Here is a 7,277-nt window from a genome sequence, read left to right as displayed (position 1 = left end):
AAAAATAAATTTTTTTTTTTTAGGCGAGGCAACCCTTAGTTGACCTCACAGATTGCAAGGACCTTGTCAGTTTACAATCCCTTAGTTTTTATTTTTTACGCCTACAGCACCTGGTCTTCCTAGGTGGTCTCCCATCCAAGGACTAACCAGGCCCGACGCTGCTTAGCTTCTGAGATCAGATGGTATCAGGCTTGTTCAGGGTTGTATGGCCATAGACTGTGTTTTAATTTTCATCTGTATCAAGGTATCTTTTGATTTCTTCCTTTATCTCATTGTTAACCCATTCTTTGTTTAGTAGCATGTTATTTAGCTTCCGTGTGTTTGTGTATATTTTAGTTTTTTTTTTCCTGTAATTGATTACTAATTTCATACCATTGTGGTTGGAGAAGACGCTTGACATGATTTCAATATCTTTAAATTAATTGAGATTTGTTTTGAGGCCTCACATGTGGCCTAGCGTGAAAAACATTCCATGTGCACTTGAAAAGAATGTATATTTGCTGTTTTGGGGTGAAACACTAAAAATATTATCTGGTCTAGTGTATCATTTAAGGCTATTGATTCTTTGTTGATTTTCTGTCTGGAAGATGTGTCCATTGGTGTCAATGTGTGTTAAGTCCCCTACTATAATGGTATTACCGTTGATTTATCCCCTAATGTTAGTCAATATTAGCTTTATATATTTAGGTGCTCTTAGGTTGGGTGTATATATGTCTACTAGGCTAATATCCTCTTGTTGGATTGATCCCTTTATCATTATGTAATGTTCTTGTTTGTCTCTTATAGCTTTTATTTTAAACTTTATTTTATCTGATGTGAATATTTGTACCTCAGCTTTTTTAAAATTTTTATTTTCATGATATCTTTTTCTATACCTTTAGTTAACGTCTGTGAATATCTTCTTTTTTTTCGATCTGAAGTGGGTCTCTTGTAGACAGCATATGCATGGGTCTTGTTTCCTTATCCATTCAGACACCCCATGTTTTTGATTGGAGCATTTAATCTATTTACATATAAAATGATTATTGATAGATACATAGCTATTGCCATTTTATTATTGATATTTATGGGTTTTTCCCCCTTCTTCTTCTTAAAAAGTCCTTTCAACACTCGTGTAATACTGGTTTGGTGGTGATAAAGGTCATTAGTTTTTTCCTGTCTGAAAAACTCTTTATCTCAACTTTAATTTTAATTGATAGCCTTGCTAAGTAGAATAATCTTAGTTGTAGGTCTTTGCTTTTCATCACTTTGAATACTTCATGCCGATCTTTTCTGGCCTTCAAAGGTTCTGTTGAGAAATCAGCTGACAGTCTAGTGGGAGAACCCTTGTAAGTAACTACCTACCTTTTCTTGCTACTTTTAGGATTCTCTCTTTGTCTTTAACCTTTGCCATTTTAATTATGATGTGTCTTGCTATGAGTCTCTTTGAGTTCTTCTTGTTTGGTACTCACTCTCTGGGCTTCCTGGGCTTGTATGTCTATTTCCTTCACCAGGTTAGGGATGTTTTCAGTCATTATTTCTTCAAATGAGTTCTGAATCCCTTGCTTTCACTCTTCTCCTTCTGGTACCCCTTTGATGTGAATGTTGGTACACTTGATGTTGTCCTAGAGGCCCCTTGAACTATCTTCATTTTTTAATTTTTTAATTTTTTAATTTTAATTTTCAGATTGGGTATGTTCTGCTACCTTATCTTCCAAATAGCTGATTTGATCCTCTACTTTATCTGATCTACTGTTGACTCCTTGTAATGTATTCATTTCAGTTATTCTATTCTTCATTTCTGACTAGTTTTTTTTTTGATGGTTTCTATTTCCTTTTTTATGCTTACTATCTCTTTGTTGAAGTTCACACTGAGATCATCTATTCTTCCCTAACTGCATTGAGCATCCTTAAAATTAGTGTTTTGAACTCTGTATCTGATAGATTACTTGCCTCCATTTCACTTAGTTCTTTTTCTGGAGTTTTCTCCTGTTTTTTCATTTGGAACATATTTCTTTGTTTTCTCATTTTAGTTCCCTCTCTGTGTTCATTTCTATGTATTAGGTAGATCTGCTATGTCTGCCAGACTTAGCCTGGTGACTTTATGTAGTAGGTGTCTTGTGGGGCCCAATAGTACAGTCTCCCTGATCACCTGCACCTGGTGCTCCAGGATTGTATCTTGTGTGGGTGTATGTGACCTGCTGTTGTAGTTAAGCCTTGATTGCTATTGGCACATCAAGCAGGTAGAATTGACTCTCAGGCTCACTGGCTGTGATGATTGGTCATGCCCACAGCCTATGAGCTGCTGTGCAGGCGCTGACCCCACAAAGTGAGATTTGCCCCAGCGGGCCCATGTGCCTATTGAGACCACCTTTTGAGTGTGCCACTCATGGAGCTAATTAGGTGGTGCTCTGTTGAGGTCTAGTGCCAACCTCAGGTATGTTGGTTCTGGAGCCCCCTGGAAGGGACTCCCATGCTGGCCAAGGTCAGGTGCTGCTTGTAACCAACTAACTGGTAGGTGCTACAAAGTTATCTGTGGTTTGTTGCTGTCTGTGCTGGACCTTGAGGTACATGGGAAAGGCCAACAGTGGTACATGAGTCAGATGAGGCAGGATTCCAGGGAGTCACCATGATGGGGTAAGTGATGTTTCCAAGGTTAATGTAGATTTAGATTTTTTGCCAGTGGTGAGCCTTTGGCCTCTTACAGAAGTCTCAGATAACACCGAGTTCAGCTGCTGCCCACCTCAGGCCTGCAGGCCCCAAGATTTATTTAAGAAACACAACGGCTCAGGCCAGGCCCGGCTGCTTACCATTGAAAGTGTCTCCAAGGTGTACGAGCCTAGGCCTATTGACTGCTGCAGAAGAAACTCCCTGCTGAGAGTATGTGGTGAGGCTTATTGTCTGGCAATGAAATTGCCACCAGCATTTTGTGAGTTGGGGTGGGGCCTCAGGGAGTCACAGGGGTAGAGAAAGTGGATATCACCAGGCCAATGAAGATCCAGATTTAGCCATGGTGGGGGTAGGGCTCAATATGGAGAAGATGGTACCCAGCTGTAGGCTGCACAAGAGGAGAGCTCAACAAAGGGACAATGGCACCGTCCCTACAGCCTTCACCTACAACTCAGTCTTTCCCCGTATGTCTCCAGTGCCCTCTCCAGTCGCTGTCCCTCCATCAGAGCCCAGGGTGAGTGCCTGTGAGTGAGTGAGTCTGTACATCAGCCCTATAAGGGGATATCTGAGTTTTCAGCTGCCTTCTGTTTCACCCAGATGGTCAGCATCCCCACTCATTTTCAGTCAGATTTTGTGGGGACTCTTCTTCCCGAGACTGAAATTCTGGAGCTGGAAGGCCCAGTGTGGGGCTGGAGTACCTTGCTTCTCTGGTGAGAACTTCACAGCCAAGATATCTCTCCCAATACTCAACCTCCACATGTTGGTATGGGACCAGCCTGTTTCGTGTTTCTCTCCCTCCTACCAGTCTTGATGTGGCCTCTTCTTTATATCTCTAGTTATAGGACTTCTGTTTAGCTAGTCTTCAAATGGTTCTCCAAGTTGACTGTTTCATAATTTAGTTGCAATTTTAATGCAGTCATGGAAGGAAGCATGCACAGCATTTACCTACTCTGCCATCTAGACCAGAACGACCAAGAGCTCTTTGAAAACAGAAACAAATTAGCACATCCCAGTCTATAGCACAGGGCCTGGCACAGAGTTAGGGCTCAATGAATGTTGACTGAACTTCTACCCACTCCATCACAATGAGGCACTTGATTTTGTTTTCTACTTAGGTTTATTTCGTTCATTCAGGAAAGATTTCTGATATATTTGCTACCTGCTAGAGACAAACAGGGAATTCAAAACAATTTGACACTAGTGTTATCCATTCTCTCTAGGGCCTTACATCAACATTGGGAGATAAGATGAACCACAGATACACAACATAGTTACATAAAAATATTGGCAATTATCAGCAGTCCTCAGGTCTCAAATGCAAGTCTCAGGATCATTTAGATAACCACTGTTATGCCACCCTACTGCCATCTCCACCATCATAAATTACCAGCTCACAAGGACTGTAAGCAACCCAGGACTGTTTGAAGATATCATAACATAGAAAATGAAGATTGATGAATCTGAGTCAAACCCCCTGCATGTCGTTTACTATCATTGAAACCATATTATTTTCCTGTTTAATCTTCAGTATATTAGGGAAAAATAGTCATAACCACTTACCATCGGGATTCAATGGACTTTTTATAGCTTCATATTTTAAATCATTTTATAAATAATGAAAAAAATTAAGGATAAAGTGATAATAAAAAAAACAATTTATTCAGAAATTTTAATAAGAATTTAAGCATAGTAAGTAAAATTCTTATTCCATATTTTTCTGGTTTCGAAGGTATATCTACCCCAAATGGGCAACATCCTCCAAATGTAACTAACTGATCAACTCTCATGCACAAATCTGAAACATATCCATCTTGTAAACTGATTCCATATTTCAAACACATCTCTAATAGGTTTTAGGTTGTCATTGCTCCTGGTTCTACTTCATTCACTTAAAATGTCAAAACGTAACACTTTTGGAAACTTTGATGGCTCATAATTTTGCTGAAGAAAGAATGGCCATCCTCTTTGCTCCATAATTGCAAAGTATATTTATTTTTAGAATTCTAAACACCAATTAGAACCATTGATTCAATGATTTATTTTTCACTTCTACATCATCTTTTTTTCATTTATTCACCTTTGGATGCACACCTACTTTCAGCATGTATCCACTTATGAACTATCTCAAGTAAATTTTCCTTCAGAAACATTATAAAAGGTGAAAGAATAGTGTTACATGTCCTTTTAGCAAAACAGAATAATCCAGGTTCCTGTCACAAAACATTAACTGATGAAGACCTTCCTGTTGTATGACTATCTGGATAAAAATACCACATTTTCTTTTTGTCTTTAGAAATATACTGTTTCCTCATAGATTCTTGAGTTTGAAAAATTGTGTCTGGAATAATGACATCTGTAGACCTAAAGTCTGAGATTTAACTTATATGATCAATTTTACCATCACCATTAGTCTAGATTGGTGCTGTCTTTTTGGATTCATCTTCTGATTTACCTTATAATTAAGGAACATAATCTTCTGTCAATTTTCTACTCTTAGTAGAAAATTAAAATTTCTGAATTTTCAACTGTGTTTAACAAAAGCCTTTAAAAACCCACAAAGATGTGTTTTCAGTCTTCGTTATACATTTTTGAAGAATAATGCATGACTCTGGGCAACACAATAAAAAAAAAACCTAATAAATGGTGTAATGATAATAATTTATTTCAAAGTTGCATTTTCCTTCTGGACAATTCCATGATTCTTCTATTTTCTTATTATTTTAGTCTTTTTACCACAGTTGAGAATAATTAATGAGTAATAATGCAATAATTCCTGGGATGTTGAAATAGCAAAGTGCTTCAAGATATATGAAAAATAAGATCATTAAGATCCCATAATGTATCTTAACTTTATTAAAAGATTCAATGGACTCACAGAGTAATTGCAAGACAAAATAAGTTACATTTTCTTCTTGAAAAAAAAATGTTTCCCTTTTTCTTTTGAAAATCTCTAAGCAAAAATAAGAGTCATGAAATATCAATCTTTATAACTAGTTAGAACTATTCAAAATAGACACATAAAAATAATTGGGTCCAATACATGTTGATGATATACCAAGGTTAAACCTTCCAAAGGTTCTCAGTTGTCTTAGAGTAAAGTCCTTGACAAGAGGGCCTCCCCTAATTTGACCCTTGCTTACTCTTCTAGCTACATTACCAGACACTCCCCACTTTACTCCACTGTCCAAGCATTCCTTGCTTTAGCTCTGCCAAACCAGTTGTAGTTCATCAATACATCAAGTTGTTTTACACTTCTGTGTCTCTGTTCATATTGTTCCCTCTGCTTGTAATGCCTCCCCTCCTCAATCTGCTTGGTGAACTAGTTTTCTTTAATTCTTAGCTCAGCTAGCATCTCCTCCAAGAAAACTTCCTGATTCCATTCTCCAGCTCAGTTACCCTGAGCTAGCTGTACTCTACAGCACCTTCAGCTTACCTTTCTCAGGGTATAATAACACACTATATTGTCATAGTTTACTTGTCTGCCTCCCTTAAAGCCAGTATACTCAAGTCAGGAATTATTTCAAATCATACTCATAACCTCAATGCCTGGGCACTCAGTAAATATGTGTTAAATGAATGAATGAATGAATGAATGAATGCACCAGTTGTTATGGGGCAGAAGGTTTCTGTTGGAGTACACCGGAAAATAAAACTCAAAAGGGAGAGTAGGGCCAAACTATGGAAGACTTTTATAAGGATCCTTACATTTATCAGCATGTCCTACAGTTGAATAAGCTTTCAAACACTGATTTCATTTGATTTTCCAACAACCCTATAAAGTTGTCAGGGCAAACCGATGAGGAAGTGGATTCTCTGACTCATCAAGTAACTAGCTTAAGGGCACACCGCTAATTAGAAACCGAGACATTCTGGCTCCTAGTTCACTGTTCAATTACACCAGACTATCTCCAAACTGAGGCACTTGGGCTTTAACCTGTGGGCATTGGGAGGGTCACAGGAATCATTTAATAGGGGAGCAACTAGATAAAGTTAGTGTCTTCAGAATCTGTAGCTAGGAGATAGGTATTATTTTACACTAAGAATAAAATCTGAATATGGTTACAACATCTACAAACTAAATGACAAATGCAAGACTACGACATAATCTGATCATTTTACTCTTCAGAGTAGAATGGAGGTTCAAAGCAGCTTAAAGTGCATCTTTATATGGTGTCTTGGATCTCCTTCAAAATAATTTCAAGATGGGGTTAGGTGAGGTATAGAGGAAATAATATTGGCTATGAATTGATAATTGTTAAGCTGTATGATGGGTACATGGATTCATTTTATAGTTTTATCTACTTTTGTGTATTTCTTAGTTTAGTTTCCTAAAAGCAGAGCCTGAGACAAAGACATGGGTGCTGGTAGTTTATCTGGGAGTCACTTCCAGGGAGGAGGATTAAGGGAGTTGGAAGAGTAAATAGAGAAGGTGAAAAATCCAATATTCAAATGTTACTGAGAGTTTTACAAGTTAACAAACTATTGTGTCAGCCCACTCAGGGGAGATCTTTTTGAGGGATTAACTCCCACTCATCAAACACAGAATAGATTAAGCTTCCGGTCAAGATGGTGGAGTAAGTGAATGTTGTGCTTACCTTCTCTCATGACCACATCACAATTACAACTAA

The 7,277-nt window shown here is 37.9% G+C and overlaps 1 pseudogene; it reads right to left on the bottom strand.

The window, feature by feature from the left end:
• Positions 1-98: 98 nt before the first annotated feature.
• LOC112484703 lies at positions 99-217 on the bottom strand (annotated as a pseudogene).
• Positions 218-7,277: the final 7,060 nt, after the last annotated feature.

Source organism: Pteropus alecto, unplaced genomic scaffold (genome assembly GCF_000325575.1).
Source record: "Pteropus alecto unplaced genomic scaffold, ASM32557v1 scaffold167, whole genome shotgun sequence".
Classification (NCBI taxonomy): domain Eukaryota; kingdom Metazoa; phylum Chordata; class Mammalia; order Chiroptera; family Pteropodidae; genus Pteropus; species Pteropus alecto.
This window is presented reverse-complemented; position numbering and strand designations above follow the sequence as displayed.